At 48.1% G+C, this 26,809-nt stretch overlaps 1 protein-coding gene across 2 annotated transcripts in view; it reads left to right on the top strand.

Moving 5' to 3' along the window:
• DOP1A (DOP1 leucine zipper like protein A) overlaps positions 1–26,809 on the top strand; it is a 1,012,538-nt gene that overhangs the window by 607,509 nt on the left and 378,220 nt on the right. The gene's annotated exons all lie outside the window — the stretch shown is intronic.

Genomic DNA, 26,809 nt, shown 5'->3' on the forward strand with positions numbered 1-26,809 from the left:
TCTTTCATTGAGTCACAAGCTTTGATTATTCTCTGTCATCAGGCTGGGATTCCGCAGTAGTTAACATTAAAATATTTAGGCCATAGGCCCAAACTAGTTTGTTAGGTTAGTAGTGCATTCACCCCATTGAAAAACATCTACACTTTAGTCAGTTAGGTGAATGCACTTAACACTGTCCCTCGTTAGAGGTCACCATAGCTTAGATTTTTTTTTAACCTCACATTAAGTGTGAGGGTGTGCCTTAAAAGACTACTGCTCTTTCAGCTACATTTGACTAAAAAACACAGGATTGTACCTTTTCACCTCACCTACCCCAGACAATTTTCCAATTGCCTGCTTAGATCTCTGATTTTTAGTGAGTTGTTTCTGGGTGTTTCGCCAACTGGGCCAGGGTAAATTTCAGTCTAGATGCCAGGTTCTTAGAGAGAAGATTTCTCTCTTCAGAGCATGTTCAGCTTGTGATTTAAAAAAAGAACTTCACTGATGAGCCACACCTTGTGTATTTAACTACCATATGTAAGCCATTAAAATGTGCCATCTATCAATCTTGCGTATCAAATTCAAAGTTTTATGTAACAGGGACAGGCATCAAAGGTTATATTTGCAAGAGCACAAGATGCCTCCACCACAGGGGCTATCGCTTGCCAGGCAATGATTCTGCAAGTAGTGCCCCATCATGCATTTTTGCTAAAAAGGTGCAGAAAAGAAAGCACCCTAAAGCTGCCTGAAATACTCACTATACGGACACTTCATAAATCTGTCTGCTACAAAGAAGCCTCTCTTGATGCAAGCCCTGAACATCCTTTTGGCTCTGTGTCTGAAACAATGCATGAGAATATCCTGCCAACTTTCCAGTGGAAACAGTCATGAAGGAGGTTGAGCCATCTGCTCTTCAGGCATCCCCGATCATCTCTGCGTCAACAGCCACTTTCTCAATGAGAACTTTTTCCTCATTGACAGCCTCATCGATGGCCACATGGTCCTTGATGGCATCCTCATCATCGACAATACCTCCATTGGCAACCTTGTCTCTAGTCATCTCTTTGTTGGTGGTCCCTCACTGTTTTCGACAAACACCACCTTCTCATTGACGGGCATCTCTTTGTCTGTTGTCTTCTATATTGCCAAATGGTGCTTTCTTGCTGCCAACTGTAGTTTCTGCAGTGACATCTTCAGTGGTTTGTACGGCTGGAACTCTGAAATTTAGAGATATCTCCATTCTGACATCGCTGTAGGAGTCACTGAGCTTTGTGCACCACCACCACCACCACCACCTCTCTGAAGTTATTGGACTATACATCCATTTATATTTTGGAAAGTATAAAGAAGTGGAAGATGATGTTCAGGAAATTGTTTAGGAGAGGAAGCAGTCCCAGACAGTGTACAGTCCACAGCAGCTGAAAATCCAATGTGTCCCAGAATATGATCAGGTTGAGTTCCAACATCATTACAAAGATGACCTCTACGAACATCCTAGAAATTATATTAGATATGTTCATTATTAGTGAAAGAAATACTGGCAGGTATGTCTGTACTTGGATGACTGGCTGATGAAAGGTTTGACAACAAAGGAAACAGAAGACTCAACAAATGCCTGCCTGGCACTCTCTCATTGATTGGAGTTCATTCTGAACAAGGCCAAATCCTCTCTATTTCTTAACAGTACGGTATCCTACTGAGCAGTATGCACAATCGAAAGTGTTCCCTTTCCCAGGACAAGTGATGAAATTGATGACCCTAGTCACAACCATCTACAACCGCATTTCCATCAGACAATACAGGTCGCTGCCAGGACTAATATCTTCATGCATTTCTTTGATCACTTATAACACATTTCGATGTGGCCTATCCAGCAGGAGCTCCATCATTACCGGTGGCAAGCCGAGGATTGGTGGATGGACCATGTGAATGTTACTTACCAGCAGCTGTAACAGGCAGACTATGTGGAACAAGCCTTGAAAAGCCATGTGATTCTCAGGTGGTCAAATTAATCTGCCTGTATGAGAGGCTGCTGATGAAACTAACATAACACGTATGGATGCATCTCTTTGATTCAATATGTGATGTACTTAATTATTTTAATGGTGGTAATTTCACTGTTAAACTGGGAGCAGAAGCTGGATTGGTATGTTGCCAGTATGTGTTCCTCAATGATGACTTCAATTGGTTGGGGTAAGCAACAGCTCTTTTAATAGCTTTTCCTAATCAAGGTGAATTTATACACTGGGAAGAAATTAGGTAATTGGTGTTGGTCAAGGTTAGATATTATTTTAATATTTGGGTAATTTGGCTCATCTTCAGTGTGTTTGGCAAGGTGCCTTGGTCAGATAAGAATCAGCGGGTATAGACACATCATTTGGGGAGAGGGGTTGAAAGTCCCTAATCTTGGGTTATATAATCTTGTAGCACAGCTCCACTACGCTTTATTTTAGTTTGCGAACTAGATTAAGCAAGCATGTGTTAAAACAGAACAGAGTTTGATGGTACCTGTATTTGCGGAGGCTGTAATAATTATGAATGTAGCAGTGTTGACAAATTATTTGTAAGATTTGATTTTCAGTCTGGATTCAGTATATTTATGCATGTCCTCGAAACTTGCTGAATTGGTTTTCACCTACCTTAAAAAAAAGGCACTTTCTCTGAGCTCTCTCTTAATGCCTGCTGTGTTGCAGTGTGTGCAAGCATGTCTCCAATGGGGTATTGAATAGATAGACCTTTTTATTTTACAAATAGAAATGATGAGATATATTCCAGAGAACATGTGGGATCAAGTACCCCTTAGAAAACTACGGGAAACCATCCCAATCCCACCCCATACCAGCCTTTGCAGTGGGGCAGGACATCCATATACATGTCTATTCTTTCAGTGGAGATAGAGCTTAGTTTAAATTTGCACATGGTCAGGGGTCTTGATAGTGAGATGTGGCTGACATCCTAACTGGGGGTGCCTCACAGAGCTTTGGGCGGGTGAAGGGACATTTAGTGAAAGAGGTGTAAATCCCGCAGACTGGGTTGGATGAAACATGAATTCCACTAAATAGAAGTAGTCAATCAAGGGTTTCTACCTGCCTGTGAACTCCCTTTCTAAGTGGAATAGATTCTCAAGTATTGGATCTTTCATAGACTCACATGCTTGAATCATCCCCGTTATTGTAGTGGAAGTCCCACAAAATATTTATAAAACCAGTAGTTAATACTACCATAGGCTACAATGCAATGAACCATCACTGCAGTAGCCTACCCATTTTCTTTTGTAATAAAGAACCAAACTTAAGTAGTAGCCAATCAGGTGACAGCACCCTGTAGAACACTCCCAATAGAGGCTAGGTTTCTCAAATTTTCTACCGCATGTCGTGTGACAGGAAGTCTCCCTGAGCTCTGCTCAGTTTCTTCTTCAATTCTTCAGATTTCTACCAAAAATATTGGATTCTTCAAAGAAAGGTATTGTCAGGTCGTGAGGAACATGCGGTAAGAAGAGGCTGCATGCTGGAGATCCCCATAAGAACTATATCTACTGTCTGTACCCCCTACTTAAGGTAAAGGATTGCCTCTGTTTTTGCCTCCCCGTGCCGGGCTTCGTTACACAGGCTAAGCAGAGAGAGAGAGAAGCTCTTGCAGATGGGCATGGCCCTGTGCAGCATGTACTGTGCTCTCAATCTGAAAGAAACAGGTTAGTATTAGATTCCTTACCTTAGAATATCCCCAGGCGTCAGTCTGGATCCGGAAACTTTTGCGTAGCAGTACCCCTGCGCGTCGGTAGGCGTCGTCTGCAGGCGTCCCCTGCGGCTCCGCGTCGTCGGCGTCGTGCGCCGTGATGACGTCGCTGGAGTATATAGACGCCGCCTCCGCGCGCTGACGTCAGTTCTTCTTTTTTCCGCGCCAGTTAGCGCAGATCCGAAGAGCAGTACTCCGGTCTTTTGACCAAGTGTTTGTAAAACTTAATCTTTCTACGGTGCCGGTAGGATGCCTGGGTTTAAGAGTTGCGACGAGTGCGACCGCATGATGTCGGTCACCGACCACCATCGACTCTGCCTCCGGTGTCTGGGCGCGGACCACGACGTGGAGTCCTGCGTCGACTGTCGGGCCTTGACTGGAAAAGCTAGGCGGGAGCGGTCCCGCAAGCTTCTCGAGCTCCGAGTGTCGGCCCCGCGTCGAGAGCGGTCCCGGTCCGGTCGGAGGTCGAGGGAGCGGTCGAGGGAACGATCGCGGAGCCGCCATGGGCGCTCCGGGAGTCGCCACCATTCCTCCGGTTCGTCAGGTAAGCACCACAAGAAGTCGGGGCGTCGCCATCGCACCCCCGACTCCCCCCGACGCCCGCGTGATGCGGCCGGGGGCTCGGGTGGCCCCACCCCCGCGGACCCGCGTGGGTCGCCGACGCCGTCTACCCCATACCCGTCGGTCCCTGGGGAAGGCGCGTCGCGTGAGGAGATCGAGGCCTTCCTCATTGCTATGAGGGCGAGGTCTCCTCCGGCGGGGCCTACGGCGCCTGCGGGGCCGTCGGTCCCGTCTGGGGGCCCGAGCGGTTCGGGTGCTTCTGCCCCGACGCCGCCGGTGGCTCCGGCCCCGGCGCCGCTGGGTCCCTCAGGTTCGTCGCCGGCTGGTCTCCCGGCCTCTCCGGCGTCGGTTACTTTGGGCCAACCCGTGGTACCGCCTCCGCGTGGTGCAGCGACTCCGCCGTCGGCTCCGGCCGGCGTCGGGTCCCCGGCACCGACGCCGCGCGGCGCCACCCCCATTCCCTCCCCGACTCCGGACGCGGAGTCGGACCGGCGTCGGCCGACACCGGATCCGACGCCGATGGGGCCCGTTGGCCCCAGATGTCTATATCGTCGACCCAGAATATGGGTATGATGAGGATGAGTATGGAGAGGGTTGGGAGGGGTCTGAGGACCCTTTATCCCGTGCCTGCCAGTATGATGTGGACTGGGTAGGTGATCTGGGTGATGCCAGTGGCCTGGACGAGTCGCCCAACCCTGGGTTTGTCTCCCCGTCCCCTGTGGCGTCTGAGGCAGGTGCTGCCTATTCGGTGGTCCTGATGAGGGCTGCCAAGGCCTTGCACCTTGAGCTCCCCGTCGCGAAGGTCAAACCGAACATTCTGACCGAAGTGTTTAAACCGCAGTCATGCCCCCAGGAGCCTCTGCTGCCGTTTAATGAGGCCCTGACGGATGTCCTTTTGGGCACCTGGTCCAGGCCCGCTTCCGGTGCACCGGTTGACCGGAATGTTGCAAGGCGTCACCGTCCATGCTCGGACGACCCTGCCTTTTTATCCACCCATCCCTCCCCGGAGAGTCTGGTGATCCAGGCCTCCACTTCGCAGTCCGCATTTCCGTCGGCTCCGCCCGATCGGGAATCAAAGCGGTATGACCAGTTTGGTAAAAAGGTCTTTTCCTCTTTGAGCGCTGGACTGCGGTCTTGTAATACCGCGTGCCTCTTGGGCCGCTACACCCACTCCCTGTGGGATACGGTCGAAGAGTGTTTGCCGCAATGCCCCCAGGAAGTGCGGGACAAGCTCACCCGGGCCTTGGTTGAAGGCCGGGATGCGGCGCGGTACTCGATCCGTTGTGGTCTGGACACGACCGACTCACTGGGACGGGCCATGTCCACGACGGTGGCGATTCGTCGCCATGCTTGGCTGAGATCTGCCAACTTTTCGCCAGACGTCCAAAATACACTCATGGACATGCCATTTGATGGCAGTCGCCTGTTTGGTGACAAAGCGGACCACGCGCTGGAGCGCTTCAAGGACTCCAGGGTCACGGCCAAGTCCTTGGGTCTTTCGACCCAGCGCCAGCAGACGGGTTCGTTTCGCCCCTTTCGTGGCCAAGGGAGGGGCGGTCCCACACGTGCTGCCAGCCACGCGCCGCAGAACGCTCCCCAGCGCGGTGGCGGCCGTGGTTTCCGCCGTGGTGGCGGTAGAGGCCAGCGGCGTGGTCAGTCCACGCCTCCCTCCGCTGCTGCATCCAAGCCTTCCTAGTCCGAGCTTTCGGGCTCACGTGACGCCAGTGGGTGGCAGGGTTCGCCATCACCACTCCCGCTGGCGCGCGATAACATCGGACAGGTGGGTGCTGCAGCTCGTTCGAAGGGGCTATGCCCTCCCCTTCGAGTCCACTCCTCCAGCCATGCCACCGCAGAACCACCGTGTGTCGGGGGACCACTTGACACTTCTGCAGGAGGAAGTTACGGCCCTCTTGGCCAAGGGGGCCATCGAGCGCGTTCCTGGGCCAGAAGTAGGTGTGGTTGCTACTCCCACTACTTTCTGGTACCTAAGAAGGACAAGGGAGGCCTGCGTCCTATCTTGGACCTGCGGAACGTCAACGGCTTCCTCCGGAAGGAGAAGTTCAAGATGTTGACTTTGGCTCAGGTCTTGGCTGCTCTAGACCCACAAGACTGGATGGTAGCGTTGGACTTGCAGGATGCGTATTTTCACATCCCCGTCCTGCCGGCCCACCGGCGTTACCTGCGGTTCACGGTAGGCCACGAGCACTTTCAGTTTATCGTGCTCCCATTCGGCCTTACCAGCGCCCCACGGGTGTTCACGAAAGTGATGGCGGTGGTCGCAGCTCATCTGCGCCGGTTAGGGGTTTCAGTCTTCCCCTACCTCGACGACTGGTTGTTGAAGGCGGGTTCGCCCCAGACAGTCGTCCACCACCTTCAGATGACGGCAGACCTCCTGCACGAGCTGGGGTTTTCCATCAATGTGCCGAAATCACACCTGTGTCCCTCTCAAAAGCTCCTTTTCATCGGAGCGGTTCTCGACTCGGCGCAGTTTCGGGTTTATCCCCCGGAACGGCGGGTCCGGGATATTCAGGCTCAGATTCCCATCTTTCAGCCGTTATCCCGGGTTTCGGTCAGGTTGACGCTGCGGCTTCTGGGGCTGATGGCCTCCTGCATCCTACTGGTGCATCACGCCAGGTGGCGGATGCGGGCTCTGCAGTGGGACCTGAAGTTTCAGTGGGCCCAGCATCAGGGCAACCTATCCGACCATGTCCTGATCTCGGAGGGCACTGCGAGACAGTTGCAGTGGTGGCTTACGGACCGCGATTGGGTCAGAGGCAGATCCCTCTCCCTTCCCCAACCGGAGCACGTGGTTGTGACGGACGCGTCCCTCCAGGGCTGGGGTGGCCACTTGGGAGAGGCGGAGATCAGAGGCATCTGGTCTCCGGCGGAGTCCCGGCTCCATATCAACCTGTTGGAGCTACGGGCGATTCGCCTAGCACTGAAGGCATTCCTCCCCTTTGTCAACGGGAGTGTGGTGCAGGTGTTCACGGACAACACCACCGCCATGTGGTACTGCAACAAACAGGGCGGTGTGGGGTCGTGGACCCTTTGCCAGGAGGCTCTGCGTCTCTGGCAATGGCTGGAACGTCAGGGCGTGACTCTGACGGTTCAACACCTGGCAGGTTCTCTGAACGCCAGGGCGGACGAACTCAGCCGTCGGTGCTCGGTGGATCACGAATGGCGTCTGAACTCGGACGTGGCGAGAGGCCTCTTTCAGCAATGGGGAGAGCCTTGGTTAGATCTATTCGCCACAGAAGAGAACGCGCAATGTCATCAGTTCTGCGCGTTGGAGTTTCCAAGACGGCACTCGCTCGGCGACGCCTTTCGGCGCGAGTGGAGTTGCGGTCTGTTGTACGCCTTTCCGCCTATACCACTTCTGCCCAGAGTGCTGAAGAAGATCAGGCGCGACCGGGCCCAAGTTATCCTTGTGGCTCCGGACTGGGCTCGAAGATACTGGTATCCCGAGCTACTCAGCATGACAGTCGGTCCCTCGATCCGCCTGCCCCTTCAGGAGGACCTTCTGTCGCAGCAGCAGGGGACGGTCCTCCACCCGAACCTGTCCAGTCTCCACCTCCATGCGTGGAGATTGAGCGCCGACAGTTGAGGCCATTTGACTTGCCTCCTGAAGTCTGTGATGTCATTCTGGCAGCCAGGCGTCCCTCCACAAAGTCGGTATACGCCTGCCGGTGGAACAGATTTGTGGCATGGTGCACAGCAAAGGCTGTGGATCCCCTTTCTGCCCCTCTGTCTGAGGTTCTCCTCTTCCTCCTTTCCCTTGCCCAGCAGGGCTCTGCTCTGGGCACTATCAAGGGCTATCTTTCTGCCCTTTCCGCCTTCTTGAGGCTCCCTGATCAGCCATCTTTATTCAAGTCCCCTATTGTGTTAAGATTCTTGAAGGGCATCACGCACATGTATCCTCCAACTCCGTTCGTGATGCCTCAGTGGGACTTGAACCTGGTTCTGACTTTCCTGATGTGCGCTCCTTTTGAGCCCCTTCATTCCTGTCCTCTCCGTCTTCTCACTTTGAAGACGGCCTTCCTGGTAGCCATCACCTCTGCCAGGAGAGTGAGTGAGCTCCAGGCTCTTTCTATTCAACCTCCTTTCTTGTCTGTTCATCCTGATAAGGTGGTTCTTCGGACTAGACCTTCTTTCCTGCCCAAGGTAGTCTCTGCTTTTCACATTGGGCAGTCCATCACCTTGCCCTCCTTCTTCCCGCCTCCGCATCCTTCAAAGGATGAAGAGCGGCTCCATCGTCTGGACCCAAAACGTGCGCTTTCATTTTACCTGGATCGCACACGCCAGTTCCGGGTGGATGACCAACTGTTTGTTGGCTACGTGGGTGAGAAGAAGGGAAGGGCGGTACAGAAACGGACCATCTCTCGGTGGGTCGTCCTCTGCATCAAGGCATGCTACTCTTTGGCTCGGAAGGAGCCTCCTGTTGGGCTGAGGGCCCATTCCACTCGGGCCACGGCGGCTACTACCGCCCTGGGCCGGGGAGTCCCCTTGCAGGACATTTGCCAGGCGGCTACATGGGCCTCGCTGCACACCTTTGCGAGGCATTACTGCCTGGACAGTCAAGTCCGGAGGGACGGCTTCTTTGGCCGTTCGGTCCTCCAGGACTTTCTGGTGTAGGTTATATTGGTTCGCAGACCCACCTCCGGGGTTGGTATTGCTGGGGTATCTATTCTAAGGTAAGGAATCTAATACTAACCTGTTTCTTTCAGATGAACAAGTTACTTACCTTCGGTAACGATATATCTGTAAGAAACAGTAGTTAGTATTAGATTCCTTACCGCCCCGCCCATCCTCCCCGTTCTGCGAACTGATACCTAGGGTTAAGGACATCCCTTTCAGGGCCCTAGTTTCAAATGGCACCAGTGTTGGTTCTCACATGGCTCTGCGTGTTCTGGCGCGGAAAAGCTGTGTGCAAAGAACTGACGTCAGCGCGCGGAGGCGGCGTCTATATACTCCAGCGACGTCATCACGGCGCACGACGCCGACGACGCGGAGCCGCAGGGGACGCCTGCAGACGACGCCTACCGACGCGCAGGGGTACTGCTACGCAAAAGTTTCCGGATCCAGACTGACGCCTGGGGATATTCTAAGGTAAGGAATCTAATACTAACTACTGTTTCTTACAGATATATCGTTACCGAAGGTAAGTAACTTGTTCTTCAGCCTATGTTCGCCAGCTACGTTTAATCACCGTGTGATAGGCTACAATCTAAATAACGTACAAGCGCACAAAGAGAAGTCAAACAGCAAAACACACTCCTTTTTCTGTGTACTCAACATGTGTGACATAACTGTGTGGTGTGATTACAGATGCTGAATCAGAGACATATGCGTTAGGGGTGGTACAGAGCTCTGCAGGGCCCTAATTCCGCAATGTGTAAAATCTCCCAAAAAGGCAGCATTGTTGGTCCCTCAATAGACATATGGTGGGAGAGGCCAAGCAACGTACTGCTTTACATGGGAAAATGAAGGACAGGCCACTTCACCCTTTGTTTTAATAAGCTCTGACTAACCCTTGCCATTGAACAAAGAACCCATAAGAGAATTGGTTACTTACTTGTATCTACAGTGTGTGAGATGCATTTCGCACAATTACGCCTAATTTTGCATTAATTTACACTCATTTAGTGTAATTAGTCTACAGCAAGTTATAGAAACAAACCGCTACATTGTTTGTGGAAATGCACCTGGCATTTGTTGCTCATAAAAGAATAAATCCTGACTTTATTTTATAGATGGGATACCCAACTAAAAGTCTGACTTACCTAATAGAGAGCATGAATGCCCTGTGTTTAATAAAGTTGTGTGAAACTCCATGCACCCAGCTGGATAGACACCCGATCTGGTGTCTTTGTGCAACATCCAAAAAAGGGATTTAATTATGCATTTGTAAAGCGAGAATACTCTCTAAACATCGACCTCCTCTAAAATCTGCTGTAACGCTTTTGTTCTCAACTCATCCTCAAAGTGAGGTACATCCTAGTTAGGCAACTTAGAAATATTAGTAAGGAATGCTTTCACAATTCACAATTCCTACAAATTATTAAGATTGATATATTATGTTAGGTTATGTTAATTTAATGTCTTAAGCGCAACGGTTACCCGAGAGTGTCCTGTCGCTGGCTACTGCCTTCCAATTGACGAAGTGTGTGATGACCTATGTAGCAAAAAGCCAGGTTTTCAGTCCCTTCCTCAATGTCATCAGCTCAGTGATATTCCTAAGGTGAAAAGGAAGTTCATTCCAGGCCCTGGCGGCACGTGATGAAACTTCTACCACCCCACTTGGCTTTTTAGGTCTCGTCCTTTTCCATTGCAAAGCAATGGGAAATGGGGGAGAATTCATGTGCTCCATCGGATAGTCAAACCACCGCTTTTCTCCGTGGCGTTTTCTTCAAGTGCACGTACAGGCACGCGCGGCACGCGCATTTGGCCCATACACTTTCATGGCCATCTGTTCCTGTTTCTTCACAGTGCATGTGAGTCAGAGTCAGTCACGTGACCACGTCACCACACAAGCACGCGCTTTTCCCTCCCCACATCAAAGGCATCAGCTGCCCTCCCACAGGCTTTCCCAGCGTGCGCTCGGCCGGCCTCTGCAAAGTTCTCCTCCCCTAATTAATCACATCACTTTTTCACGGCCGCAGGCCATGACTTGACAGTCCTGCCCCGCCCCGCCCCCTGCTTCACGGCCATCTGTTCACTCAGATTTCTCCTCCCCCTCCCCAGCCAGCTTCCTCCAGGCCGTGTTCCCTCCCACCTTTCCTCCTCTCTGTCCCTCTCTCTCCGTACATTCATCGTCCCTTAACCGTGACTGTTTTTTGCTGATCTTTCATCCAAGTACTACTCGTACTTTTGGCTAACTCAGATTGTTGCCCAGTGACTCTTTGTCACACTTTCTGCCTTTCTCTCTGCTCTTCCGTGACCCGTGTAGACTTTTTTTTGGCTCTTTGCTTTTGCAGGCCGTGTCTCTTTTTTTTTTTACTTTACACGTTTACTCACTTCTTGTTTTACTTTCTGGTTTGGAACTTTTTTTTCTTTTCACACGTGAACGCTTGTTTCACTTTCTGCTCAGGAACTATGAACAGCTCTTCACACAGCATGGACCGGATTCCCAGTGGCCGCACTTCCACTGCTGTTTGCTGGCCTGCTCGCTCTCCTCCCCCGCTCTCGGGCTCCCTTGGTTGTGTTTGCCTACCTCTCCTCACATTTTCTCAGGCTTGATGAAAGATTTGCGTTCTTGTCTATTTAATACCCGAGAACTTCCAACTTCCAAGCGCTCAGCGCTGCCTACCCCCACCCCACACACACACCGAGGAATGCTGACTGGACTGAAAGTTGTAAAATGAAATTATGGCGGAGCCGAGTCACAAGTTATCTAAGTTCCATTGTGCGCACAATTTTGTTTCTTGTTTGCCTCAGCTTGTGCATCAAAACAGCGCACACTTCACGGACACTGTGCTTCATTTTTCGGTCAGTATTTGCATCTCAGGTTTAATTATTGTTTTACTTTAGAGGCTGTGCACCTTCTATCAACGTGCCCATTTTTATTTTCACCATAGCGTCTTGTTTCCTGCTTATGGCAGAGCCTGCTCACCCTGTGCCATCTCTTCTTATACCCCGTCCCCACCACCCCTCCCAGATCGCTGCTTGAATTTAAAGTGATTTGCCCAAAATCACAGGACACTGCTTTCATTTTCAACATTGCATCTTGTTTCCTGCTCGTGGCAGCCTGCCCAGCCTGTGCCGTCTCTCCCTACCCCTTCACCCTTCACCCTGCCCCCACCACCTCTCCGAGATGGCTGCTTGTATTTTAAGTGATTTACGATTTTACCCAAAATCACAGGATGTTGAGCTGATGCAGAGACTTGAACTCCCGAGTCTGTAGCTCTGACCGTATGCCCTTCACACCATGTTTGATGCCGTTTCGTTGCTGTTTTTTTAAATATTGACAGATGGAGTCATTTATAAGCTCAAGTGCTGTTCCAGTCATATTGCGTGCCATCTCTCCCAACCCTCCTCACCGCTTTTATTTTCACCATCACGTCTTGGTTCCTGCTCACCCTGTGCCGTTGCTCTCTATCCCTTCACCCCGCATCCACCACCCATCCGAGATCACTGCTTGTATTTATTGTGATTTGCCCAAAATCACAGAACACCACTTTCATTTTCACCATTGTGCCTAGTTTCCTGCTAATGGCAGCCTGCTCGCCCTGTGCCGTGTCTCCCTACCCCTTCAACCCGCCACCACCACCCCTCGGAGATAACTGCTTGTATTTTGAGTGATTTGCCCAAAATCACAGAATGTTGAGCTGACGCTAAGACTCAACCTCCCGAGACAGCAGCTGTTACTGCACGCCCTTCACCGCATGTTTGATGTCGTTTTTTAAGTGTTGCCAGATGGAGTCATTTATAAGCTTAAATGCTGTTCCAGTCACATTGTGTGCCGTCTCTTCCCACCCCTTCACCGCTTTCATTTTCAACATTATGTCTTGTTTCCTGCTCACCCTGTGCTGTCTCTCCCTACCCCTTCATCCCGCCCCCACCACCCCTCCGAGATCACTGCTTTTATTTTAAGTGATTTGCCCAAAATCGCAGGACACCACTTGCTTATCAGCGGCTCGGCACCCTGAAAGTTCCAGGCCGCACAATATACTGTATTACTAAAACCGTATAAGGTCCCAACGTCGAGACCTATTGCATTGCAAATGCTTGTTTTAGCTGGGGGTATAACCACTCCTTTGGCTCCGTACAAGTGCAGGGGTCTTCTGGGAATGTACCATTGAAAACGCCATTTCAGGTGGTCCGGGCCTATTCCTTGGAGGGTCTTCAAGACCGTACACAGGGATTTTAATTGAATCTGTTATTTAACTGGGAGCCAGAGTAACCGTTTTATTTATTTTTTGACCGAAGCAAACTTTGGTTTCCCAGTCAGCAGTCTGGCTGCCACATTTTACAGAAGTTGAAGCCGGTTTAGGTGTTTCCTTTGGATATTTAGGTAAAGACTATTACAGTAGTCCACACGCGACAGTATTAGATGTTATCACTATCCTTTGAGTGTCTGCTGGTAAGAATGACATTATTTTTCTTATCATTCTAAGAAGATGGAAACTAGCAGAAACAACCGCATTTTCCTGGTCCCCGAAGGTAAGTTTAGTGTCAACCACAACCCCCTGTTTTTTTGCCTTCCTAGTTGGCTCAGGAGAGTCCCTAGTTCTTCTGTCCACCAATATGTTAAGTTATATGTTATTATTGCCAAGAATAAGGAAATCCGTTTTACTTGAGTTAAGTTCAAACGGTTGGTGGTCATCCACAGCCTAACTGCATTCATGCAGTCATGGAATCTTTTCCTTTCTCAACCTCTTGTTCAGGTCGTAGTGAAACTGCTATTTGCGTGTCATCTGTGTATGATGTCAGCTGGAATCCAAAGGATCTGATCAAAGCTGCCAGAGGTGCCACATAGACATTAAAAAGTGTGGGACTAAGGGAGGATCCCTGTGGTACTCCACACGGAAGGGAGAAAGGTTTCGAGTGGGCTTTATCTAGGTCCACAGTTTGAATTCTTTCTGTAAGGAAGGATTAAAGGAGGTTCCAATCATTTCCTTGCACCTCGCATTCCGACAAACGACTCATCAAAACATCATGGTGGACTGTATCGAAGGCCGTGGAGAGGTCCAACAGGATTAGTGCTGGATTGCCTCCATGTTCCGGAGTTTCTCCTAATTCCTCTGTGGATTTTGTCAGGGCGGAGTCTGTACTATGTTCTGTCCTGAATCCATATTGAGTGGGATCTAGTATGTTGTTTGCTTGGAGGAACGTGCTGAGTTGAGTATTCATGGTTTTTTCGACCAATTGTGCTGGCAAGGGGAGACAAGAGATTGCCTGGTAATTATTAAGGTCGTTTGGGTCAAGATTTTGTTTTTTAAGTAACAGGAGGATGGACGCAGTTTTCTCTCTCTTGGGAAACTGCCCAGACTCAAACATGGTATTAAATAAAGGGGTGAGTGCCTCGCTGATGAGCTTGGGAGCTTGTTTAATCACGGAAACTGGGCATGGGTCATAAGGGGATCCGATTTGATGGAAGCCAAGAGATTTATAGTATCACTTTGCGCCAGAGGTGAGAACCTGGCTGGAATTGGTTGTGATTCGGTTGTACTGCTTGCCAACGCGGCTGGCTCACCTGTCCCTTCTGTCTGGGAGAGTCTAGCTTCCACCTTCTGTTAAAAAAAAAAAAGGAGGCTATTTGATATTTCATACCACACTTCAGGCGTGGGGACCTTACTGGATCATTCTTGCTATAAGGTTTTCAGAACACTAGATATCATTCCCCTCCATCCCAAAGTCCACAATAAATCATGTTATAAAAAACAATATTTATGAGTTGGTTGGAACGAAAAGCAGATTGCAAAACCTGGAGCATCATTGGCATAAATCGCAACCAAACCAGGTAAGGATGACTACAGAGACTCTAGAGAATGTACCCAATTTACCTCGAGGGGAATAATTAATGTATTAACTGAACAATGGGACTATTCAGTATTTTCCAGAATATGACTTGTGCAACTCTTCAGCACCAGGGGGGACTGCCTGAAGTTTCTTGCTTCCAAAGTATTGAAAACCTCTAACTCTACACTAAACTCTACTATTGTATTGGGTATTTATACATGAATTGAGAACCGACCATGCAGGGTATTTTGGTAAAAATACTCCTCGGAAAATGGGTAGTGATTAATTGTTTCTAGAATGCAGAATAGGATAAATATAACCAGAAAGGAAAGGACACTGTTAATCAATCCCACTGTACATAGATTGCTGCATGCACTAACATTCATGGCAATGATATAGATGATGATGAGATGAGAGAATTTATAAATGGAATCTGTTACCCCAACAAGGGTGTCCTGGCCCTGTAAGACTGCTAAAAGGATGCATCTCAAATTTATTGAAATAGCCATGGTTTCAAAACTTTGAGGATCTTTATGTGATTGGTTTCCCTTATTAAATAGGAGGAGAGAGCATGCCACAATTTTGGAGGCAAAAAGGAGAAGATGGAGGATGACGTAACTGCTCTACAGTGTCCTTGTCGGATTGTGACTGCCAGCCCGTCAGGCCCACTGTAGACCCAGCAATCCAACAGCTGTGAAACAGCCTGGAGATTGCTGGCACTGGCCATAAGCCTCAAAATTAGCGCTGGATGAGCCTGCTCCCACTCGATCAATCAGTCAATCAAATGCTTTTAAAGTGAAGCTACTCACTCCTAAGGGTCTCAAGTCACAGTGTTTGTTCTGATTTGTCTAGGCACTGGGGTTAAGTCGAAAAGCCAGGTCTTGAGGTGCTTTCTGAGTTGGGGCAGCAACTGTGATTGCCTGAGGTGGAGAGGCTGGGTCTTCCTCCCACCCTGGTCTTGCGGATCCGGGATACGGTAGCCAGGGCCTGGTGGGTAGAGCAGAGGTGGCTGGTGGGTGCGTGGAATGAGTGGCGGTGGTTGAGCTACACAAGTCCTGCGTCATGTAGGGCTTCGTAGGCATGTGTGAGGAGCTTGAAGGTGACCATTTTGATGACTGGGCACCAGTGGAATTCTCTCAGGTGTTCAGTGATGTTGCTGAGGCAGGGGATGTTGAGGACAAGTCTGGGCGCAGCGTTTGAATGTTCTGCAGTTTCTTAAGGAGTGACACTGGCATAGAGTGTGTTGCATTCGTCGAGTCAGCTGCTGATAAGCGTGTGAAAGCAGGATGCCGATACGACCCTGGAGCTGCTACCAATCCTGGAACTGCTTTCCCAGCATGAGAACAGCTCTAGGATTGGTTGGAGTTGCATTCCACAAGCAGGAAGGAACGCCTTCCTTTTCCTGCTTATGGATAGCAAAGAGAAGTACTACACAGGTTGTGCGCCCACTCCCAAATTTATGGCGAGTTGTCCGCCTTCACTCCCTCCCATTTGTAGGTCTCACCTAGGCATCGCTTGCTCGGTCTCTTCGAGACATGCTGTATTCAGGTATGGACTTGAAGCTCCGCCCATCTTTTTAATTGGTTTCTGTCACTGTCCTTTGCAAACTGTGGCTTTTCATTAGTCAATAGGCTTAATAGTCCCTCCTTAGTACCTCCTTTTATCTTCTTGAAGCCTCCGAAGAGGATACCCCCGTTACATGTGTTGTTACCCGGTAGGCTTTAATTAAAGCCTCCGAGCACTATTTTGTTAAGTGGTTTTCTACACACTCTCTCGCGTCGTTGACATTTTTTTTTCTCATAGCACGGCATGTCTCAGCTGATATAATGAGGACCACGCCTCTGGTTTATTTGCGGAGCTGAATGCGAACGCTTTTTTTTTTAACTATTAACTTTTTTGTTTTAAAGCGCCCCATTCCACGCTTTCATGTTAATGGCGGCAATGCCCCTTTCTTCAGAAGCGGCGGATCTAAATAAAGGTGAGCGGCTGCTAATAAAGTGAAAGCGCAGAATAGGTCTCTTTAAAAAAATAAAAACACTTGTTTGTCAACTTAAGAAAAACATCCTTTTTTCGTGAATGCGCCCATACTGCTCTTTCACTTTAATAGCGCCTGCACCTTTCTCTAAACATGGCTCATTTAAAGAAAGGGGCGTGGCTGCCATTAAAGTGAAAGCGCTTCATGGGGTTCTTATACCAACAAGCATTTGCATTGCAATAGGTCTCGCATGGGAAAATTGTCAGGGCTGCTATGGGTTCCCAGTCCGGCCCTGCCCCATAATGATCTGACCATATCAGCTTAGTGTATTCAACTGTCATAAAATTATTTATTATAAAACTAAGGTCAATCAGGTGATTCATGTGTGGGTGAGTATACTTGTTGCTCTAAATTCTGAGCTGTCATAGCATGGTATATAGGTCCTTAGTATTGCTCTTATTCTTTGCATCCCACCAATTGTTAAAGTCCCACAACACACAAAAACTGGAGGACTTTAGTTATTGCAGGGTAAAGGTATCAGCCATGTTCCCTCCAAAGTTGGCACAATAAGTAGGAGGCTTATATAATAAGAGACAGCTGATACATGCGTTATCAGAAAATGTATTTTTAAAAAGCAAGGTTTCATCTTGTTCGAAATTGAATATTTCACCTTTTGAAATGTGCAAGGGTAATCTAAAAAGTATTGCTACTCCCCCACCTGTTCCTCGGTTCTCTATCATGTCAGATTACCTCATACCCTTATGGAATGACGCCATGGAAATTTGGCAATGAACAGTCTTTTAGCCGAGTTTCTATAAGACATACTAGTCTACTTTTTCTGATTCTAAAAGAAGTGTATTCTCCTCTGCATGTTCAATTAGTGATCGACAATTAAGTAGTGCACGTTTCAATTTAGGTTGTGGTGTTTTTTATGGCCCAACAGTGCTTGTTATTTGCCCTAAAATCGCCATTTCTATTCTGCACACATATTTTCGAGCCCCCTTTAGTAGGAGTAACTTCACGCATATACCTGATGTAGGTCCCCAAACAGCTTTCGGGGCACTGATGGCTGCAGACCGGCTTGCCATCGGCGTGGATGGGTTGCTCTAGCCCCGAAATACTAGAGTCGTGGGCGACACATGAAAGGTCTAAACCACCAAAGGTCTCCTCCTTCCTAAATTAGAGGTGGAAAGCAAGCATGAGCACTAGTAGTCTGCTTCTTCCTGTTGTCTGAAAAGTGCTACAGGGTTTTTTTACGAAAATATTAAAATGCTCCACTGACCCTGTAAGGGAGGGTCAGGAACGGGCTGGACACGGTGCCTGGGTAAAGAGGGTTTTATTTTTACATATAGCTTCTTTTTACGCAACGTTAGTCTCTCTTTAGCAAAATCGGCAGGATCCGTGGTGCCGGCTGGGGTTGTGTTCTCTCCTCTAGGGCGGTCCTGGTCAGGTTGGCGTTTCTCCCAAAGGGGCCTCTCACGTCGGGTTTACCGGGAGACAAAATAAGAACAGAAAAGGACCAATTACTTTCTCGTCCTGTAACTTTTGCTTCAGGGGTACCAGGGAGTGAGGGACACCTTCAAGTGCTCAGGCTTTACCGCGTTCTAAGTGTCAGGCGTGAGGGTGGGTAATTTTACAGGGAAAGGGTTGTGCCGGAATACTAGGAGGTAGAGGGTCTTTTTACTGCGGGTAGATAACCCCGCCGTCCCACCCAGTTCGAGAACCTGTCCCGTACCTGTCGTAGCCACACTCCTCCCTCGGGAGTGTGGCACGGCGCAGCGCGGTCTCGTTGGCCTCCTGGCTCGTCTTCTTCGGTTAGCAGGGCTTCGCCTTCCCCAGCCTCGTCTGCTTCTCGTCCTCGTCTGGCGTTCTCCTCCGCGCTTTCCTCTCCTCGGCTCACTCCCGAATTGGTGACGTCACACGCCGACTCCCAAGGTTCCAGGTCTTTATCCAATGCAATGAAGGATACGTCACGGTGGGCAGTCCCTGCGTCCGGGTCAGTCTGCCAGTTAAAGGGGCCTGTTTGCATTTCGTTCGAAGGTATTCTCCACGCAAAGGGCTCGTCCTGTGAGGAAGGAGGAATCATTTCTTCATCATTGACAGACCACCAGTTAATTTCCTTGTCGCTGCCCTGATTACCAGTCATCGTACCAGTCACCTGGTTACACTCCTCCCCCCCTTGATTCTCCCGATCGGGGGGGAATGGGCAATCTAGATAAAAAGTCAGCATTAGCATTGTCCCTCCCCTTGCGGTGTTTAATCACAAAGGAGAATGGCTGAAGAAACAAGGACCACCTGAGGACTCTTGGATTGAGGGAGGTGTTCCTTTGCATCCACTGTAATGGAGCATGGTCAGTATAGAGCACAAAGGGACGGCCTTCCAGATAATACCGTAGTTTATCCACAGCCCACCTAATAGCTAAACATTCGCGTTCAATTGTCGGGTACTTCCTTTCCCTGGGGTGCAGCTTGCGGCTTAGGAACAGTATAGGGTGTTCTATTCCATCCTCCCCCTCTTGCGACAACACTGCCCCAATCCCTACCTCAGAGGCATCGGTGGCTAATGAAAACGTTTTGTTGTAGTCAGGCGGTATCAGCACTGGATTCGTAGTGATAGCTCGTTTGAGTGCATCAAACGCCTCCCTAGCCTCCCTTGATGGATGATTCAACTGAGAGGGCTTAGATGCTTTGCTTAGTAAGTCTGTCAAGGGACTGGCCTTAGCCGCAAAGTTCTCGATAAAGCGTCTGTAGTATCCTATTAGGCCTAGGAATCCCCTCAAGTCTCTTTTGGTGGATGGAAAAGGGGTCTGCATAATAGCCTTGATTTTCTCTTCTTGTGGTGCTATGACCCCCTCTCCTAGCAGAAAACCTAAATACTTCACCCTGGGAAACGCAGCTCTTGATTTCTTTGCGTTAACATGCAAACCAGCTTTTTTAAGGGCCTGTAGGACGTTCTGTACATGTCTCAAATGTTCTTCCCAGGTCTTACTAAAGATAACAATATCGTCTAGATAGACGGAACAATACTGGTTCTGTTTAGAGAGGACCCGGTTCATTAATCTTTGAAAGGTGGCTGGCGCCCCATGTAAGCCAAATGGCAGTACATTGAATTCAAAGAGGCCATCTTCTGTAGAAAAAGCTGTTTTTTTTCTGTCCTCTTCTCTCAGGGGCACTTGCCAGTAGCCTTTCGTGAGGTCTAGCGTTGTTATATACTTCGCTTCTCCTATCCTTTCAACTAACTCGTCCACTCGTGGTATGGGATAGGCATCAAATGCCGAAATGGCATTCAAAGCCCGGAAATCCATACAAAAACGAGTGGATCCATCTGGCTTTGGAATCATCACTATAGGAGATGACCAGTTGCTGTGAGAGGGCCTGATGACTCCTAGTTTTAGCATCTCTTCTACTTCTCTTTTTACATCCCCTCGCCTAGCGGCCGGAATTCTATAAGGTCGTTGTTTGACTATCTTTCCTTCCTCTGTCTGAATTTGGTGTTCTGTCAGATGAGTTAGACCGGGGGTATCTGAGAATATGGGAGAAAACGGACTGAGAGTCTTTAATAGTCCATCTTTCTCCTGTTCCGTTAACTCTGGGTTGACAGGTAACTGCTCTAAGGTGCTTTGGGAACTATTGACAGGTAAACCAAAGTGGGCTGCTTTAGGAGGGGGTCCTATCCATTTTTTTAGTAGGTTTATATGAAAGGTCTGGCTTCTGGAGGGAGATAGTTGTATTCTGTATGTAGTGTGTCCTATTGTGTCTACTACGGGATATGGTCCTAACCACTCACTTTTGAACTTCTGTGTAGAAGAAGGAAGTAGTACCAACACCCAATCTCCCTTGTCAAGAGTGCGCCACCTTTTCCCCTTATCATAGTAGAACTTTTGTTTTCGTTGGCTTTGTTCTACATGGGAATATGCCAAATCTCGGAGCTTTCCCAACTTGGATTTTAGTTGTTGGGTGTATTCTAAGAGAGACCTTTGTTCCTCCAAGCCTTCCTGTTCCCAGGCTTCTTTGGTTATCTCTAAGAGAGATCTTGGTTGTCTGCCGTACAATAACTCGAAAGAGGAACATCCCAAACTGCTCTGTACTTGAGCCCTCAACACATACAGGGCGAGGGGTAGGACCTTATCCCAGTCCTTGCTTTCTACTGTTAGCATCTTCTTCAGTGTTGTTTTCAGTGAGCGGTTATACCTCTCAACGAGGCCATCCGTCTGGGGATGATATGCCGATGTTTTTATCTGATGTAAATCTAACATTTTACATACTTCCCTCATTAACTTCGATACAAAAGGGGTACCTTGATCCGTAAGGATCTCTTTTGGGAATCCTACTCTCGCGAACAGTTCAACCATTTTGTCTGCTATATTCTTAGTAGTGGGAGCCTTTAAGGCAAAAGCCTCAGGAAACCTAGTATGATAATCCACTATGACCAAGGCATAGGTGTTCCCGCTGGTAGACCTGGGTAAGGGTCCTATAAGGTCCATCCCAACCCTTTCAAAGGGTTTACCTATGAGGGGCATAGGTTGCATAGGGACAGCTTGGGGACGAGTCATGTTTTTCTTTTGACAAATGGCACATTCCTTGCAGTATAGCTCCGCCTCTTTATAAATGCCAGGCCAAAAGAAATGTCGGGTTATGTTCTGTGTGGTTTTCTCTGTACCTGAATGTCCTGCTGTGAGATGTGAGTGGGCATAATAAAGGATCTGTTCCCGGAAAGCAGACGGTACTACTAACTGAGGGTCCTCCCCTGCCTTTCCCTCCCTGTACAGTAAATCATTTTTTATCACAAATCTGGGGTACGTCTGTGAGGTGAGGGTTTGCGCAGCATGTGCGGCTTCCCAAGCATTCAAAAGTGTAGTGTCATTAGCCTGTGCGAACCTAAAATTCCTATCTAGTACCCAAGGTTCCTTTACAATGTAAGCATCTTCTGGTTTGACAGGAGCGGAAAATTTATCTTGGAAGAGGGACATAAAGTCGGGATTGTCAATGCCCAAAATGATATCTTCCGGCAAGGTTGATATGACTCCAACTTTGATTTGCACCGGGGTTCTATTCTGAGGTTCAATGACCAGCTGGGCCACAGGATAGGGTCGCACATCACCGTGGACGCACCTAATATGTACTTGTTCATTAGGAACAATCTGTGTGGGCAGAACTAGTTTTTCCTGTACTACAGACTGTCGACACCCCGAGTCCAACAAACCCCTTATGTATTTATCATTAATCCTGATACGTACATAGAACGATGGACCCATCTCTGCGGTGTACATTACAGCTCTGGGGATATAGCCAACCTCCATCGGTTCTTCGGCTGGTTTTCTTTTTGGACACATCCGTGCGATGTGTCCCCACTCCCCGCAGTCGAAACACTGGGGTCCCTTAAACGGTACGCTATCCACCCTCAACGGTTTTTGCCTGACGGGAGGTGGTAGCTCCGGTTTCTTTTTGTCACCTTTCAATGTTGCGATCGGTTTGCTGCTCTTCTCAGAGTCCCAAGCAAATGTTCTAGGTTGGGCTCGGGAATAGTTGGTGGCCATTTCAATTGCTTGGGCCACGGTTAGGCCAGAGTGTTGGCGTAGCCACCTTTGAGTTCCGTATGGCAACGCCTCCATGAATTGTTCTAATACTATGCTGTCCATAACATCCTCTTTACTTCTTTGGTTGGGTTTTAACCATTTTTCTGCAGCCATCTTCAGTCTCAAATACAGGGTTTTAGGATTTTCCCCTGCCACTCCTCTTTCTTTTCTGAACCGGACGCGGTATGCCTCAGGGTCTAGTCCTAGGTGATCCAGGATGACTTCCTTAATGGCTGCATATGGTGTATTTCCTGCATGGTTAGCCACCTGATACGCTGCTTGTGCTTCCCCAGATAACAAGGGGGCTAAGAAAAAGGGCCATTTCTCTTGGGGCCATCCACAGGCTTGGGCTGCTCTCTCAAAATTTGAGAGGAAGGCGTCAGGGTCCTCCCCGGTGACATATTTTTGTAGTGAGACACCTGAGGGATGGGGACTTCCGGCTCTACGATCGGTGCTGAGTACTGGTGTCTGGGCTACTTTCTGCAGGCTTTCTATCTGGGCGCTGATAGCGTTCTTAAACAGTTCCCGGTCAGCATCGGCTACCGTAATTTGGTTTTTTATAGCCCATTCTAGCTTATCTTGTCCTTCAATGAGATGTTGGATTACTTGATCCATCAGTGATTGCTGGTGGGGGTCAGGCAATCCCACTTCTGACACCACTTGTAAGGGAGGGTCAGGAACGGGCTGGACACGGTGCCTGGGTAAAGAGGGTTTTATTTTTACATATAGCTTCTTTTTACGCAACGTTAGTCTCTCTTTAGCAAAATCGGCAGGATCCGTGGTGCCGGCTGGGGTTGTGTTCTCTCCTCTAGGGCGGTCCTGGTCAGGTTGGCGTTTCTCCCAAAGGGGCCTCTCGCGTCGGGTTTACCGGGAGACAAAATAAGAACAGAAAAGGACCAATTACTTTCTCGTCCTGTAACTTTTGCTTCAGGGGTACCAGGGAGTGAGGGACACCTTCAAGTGCTCAGGCTTTACCGCGTTCTAAGTGTCAGGCGTGAGGGTGGGTAATTTTACAGGGAAAGGGTTGTGCCGGAATACTAGGAGGTAGAGGGTCTTTTTACTGCGGGTAGATAACCCCGCCGTCCCACCCAGTTCGAGAACCTGTCCCGTACCTGTCGTAGCCACACTCCTCCCTCGGGAGTGTGGCACGGCGCAGCGCGGTCTCGTTGGCCTCCTGGCTCGTCTTCTTCGGTTAGCAGGGCTTCGCCTTCCCCAGCCTCGTCTGCTTCTCGTCCTCGTCTGGCGTTCTCCTCCGCGCTTTCCTCTCCTCGGCTCACTCCCGAATTGGTGACGTCACACGCCGACTCCCAAGGTTCCGGGTCTTTATCCAATGCAATGAAGGATACGTCACGGTGGGCAGTCCCTGCGTCCGGGTCAGTCTGCCAGTTAAAGGGGCCTGTTTGCATTTCGTTCGAAGGTATTCTCCACGCAAAGGGCTCGTCCTGTGAGGAAGGAGGAATCATTTCTTCATCATTGACAGACCACCAGTTAATTTCCTTGTCGCTGCCCTGATTACCAGTCATCGTACCAGTCACCTGGTTACAGACCCCCAAATTCATTCACTAGTTTAACATTCTAATTGAAACGAAAACGAAACGAAAATTCCTTCCAATTATAGCTCCCTTTACTGCTCTTTTAATAGTTCAGATAAAAAAAACCAGCAAATGTCAACTTCCTCAGCTTGAAAAACAGTAGAAACAATAAAACATGGCACGTCCATCCGAATTTGTGGACGCCATGGCAAGTTGATTTACAAATGGCGTGTGGGAGGATGCAGAGAATCAATTTGGAGACTGTAGCACATTCATACCAAGGTTTGTTCAAAGTAAAATAGTTTTCCCACCCTATTGAACCAAGTCTGATGATAAACAAGGGTAAGGGACAGATGTGTCTAACTTTATGTAGCATTTTTGTCCCCTCTCTGCTTCATTGAACATGGATTGTAAAATGCCATAGTGAAAAATGTAGGACTTTTTACCAAAATATAGTAAGGAATGGGAAGTGCATCTACCATAGGATAACATCATCAGCAGGACACAATTTTAATTTGAATTGTTGCACCCAATCCCTAAGAACTCGTTTGTGTTTGTATCTCAGTCCCAGCAGATACCATGGCATTCTGGTTTTATTGTTTTTTCATGTTTTCATATTTTTAATTTACCACATTTTTTTCTTTCTTAGTAAAATTTATTATTTTCCAAGTTAATAGCTTTGAATGGACATTCAGGGTACTGTCTGAGATTGCTGTGCCATAATGTGTTTGAGTTGCAACCCAACTACGGGTTCCTTGAATAAGCCTTGACTGCTCTACCTTATACCCTTGGTGAGTCATGTGAACAAAGGAACTTTGCCCAGTTGCTTTGAGGCAGTACATAAGGTCCTGGGACACCAATAGTAGATGACAGTGCCCACTGCACATATTTCCCACTTACTATTGGGTCCATCAGGACTCCGAGAAAATGGTACATGGCTACCGAAAGGTTCAGTAGAGGTGGCTTGTCAGTGTTTGTTTGTAACTGAATGTAGACTACCCTTTTCAGGATCATCCCATAGAAGTGGAGATTATGAGAGAATATTTTTTTTAAATATAATTTAGGTTCATAATTTTTCGGAGCAGAGAATGATTTGGACAATTTTGAGCCAGGTGTGGAAGGTTCTATTTTTAAAACCTATTTCCGTTTGAGAAGGTTGAAGTGAGAGGTAATGGTTGTCATGTGTATGTTGTATTTAATAATCATTTGTGTTGATTTTGTCAATAAAGACGTGGAAGAATGTGAATTTTTCGTGCCAACATGGAAATAAGCAGAAACCAGAGTGAGGTTTTGCCCATGTTTTTCACTGCCTTTGATCGAGCCTTTGTGTTTAGATTTGCCTCCTCTGTGATACCTTTAAAATAGGTGGTTTTACTTGCAATTTTGAGTTTTCTGTGGGCTGTGTGGAAGGATTTCAGTGCTAAGAGGTCAATGTGTCAGTCTTGTAGATGGCCCTTTACATTTGTTTGGTTGTTTGTGTTTGACTGGCCCATGACTATGGGTTACATCAACTCTCATCGAGAAAGCCGAAATCATTGGAATTATTTACAGCTACTGCAGTCTTGTCTGTGCTGGACTCCTGACAAGCTGCAAGGGGAGGGCGTGAGACTAGAGTGTGTGGTGCGTACTAAATCTATGAAAGTGCTAGCATGCGAGACCAGCACTGGTGGTATCAAGTACCACATTTAAAACCTTTGTCTTCAAGCGTCTCCTGGAATCTTAGTCGTTCAACCTGCACCTTCTCTAAGGTTCCCCCACATCAATGGAGGTACTTCAAGAATGCATAATAAGAATCACTTTGCTTTTTTAGCCGAAATCAAATTTCTTGCAGTCATTGTATGCTTGTTCAATTTGTATTCTGTGTTGAGCACAGCACTCTGAAGAAGCCAAAAGGTGATATGGGGATCTATACAAATCTCTTTAGTAAATAAATATATACATGTTTATGTATTTTCTCCTTTTTTCTGTAGATTTTAGGTCGAGTCTAGCGGCAGCCCGCATGCGCTACTCGCTCTGCGAGGCATGCTGTAATTGAGTATGCAGTGAAAGCCCCGCTCACTCTCCGCCCATATTTGTCATTGGCTTGTGTCATTGTCCTTCTTAAATGCTGGCTTCTGATTCGTAAATAGGCTTGTTAGTCCCTCTTTGGTACTGCCTTGTTTGCATTTGTTACCGCCCATAAGGACTGGACCTTTCACTTGGTTTGTTACACGGTCTGTATTATAAGTGGGTGAGTACTATTTGTTTGACACTGATGGCGACAATGGCGGCTGCTTTTTTTGTATTTGCATGCTGAGCACTGCGCCTGCTTTGGTGACACTGCGCTCAGTTTAAATTTTATTTTTAAAACTTTGATGTTGAGCCCTCTTCAGGGACACCGTGGTTGGTTTCATTTTTTTACTTTAAGACTCAGTGCGGCGCCGGCTTCAGGGACAACGCACTTTGCAATGCAATAGGTATTGCTTTTACAAAACTTGAAACTATTGGCATTGTGTAAATGACAATGCCTTTTAATTTTTTATAAAACCCTTTTCACCTACAGGCATTGCCATTTACAATGCCAATAGCTCAAAAACTTGCAATTGCGAGACCTATTGCATTTTAAATGCTTGTTATTTACATATACTAGGCTACAATCTTTTGCCTACTTCTTGTTTTCTGTGTGCCACGGAAAACATTTTCGGCACCACAACGTTATAGGCACTAATATAAGACAATGATAAATTGAAGAACTCATTTACCTTTTCTAATGATCAAAACAAGGCTTGTACGTCATGTATGGGGGAAAGGGAACATTTTGCGCTACAGTCCACCTTCTCATGCGAATTAGACTATGAAACAATTCTGTGTTCACAAAAGAACTTGAGTGAAGAAACCTTCATCCAAATAGGAATTCTTACAAATAGGTAAAAAGGTTATGCGCCTGGTTCAGTTCACAGAGAATTAGCAATTTACATTGTTTTCTTTGTATGGCACCGTCCAGCGAGCAATAT

Source organism: Lissotriton helveticus, chromosome 6 (assembly GCF_964261635.1).
Source record: "Lissotriton helveticus chromosome 6, aLisHel1.1, whole genome shotgun sequence".
Lineage (NCBI taxonomy): Eukaryota > Metazoa > Chordata > Amphibia > Caudata > Salamandridae > Lissotriton > Lissotriton helveticus.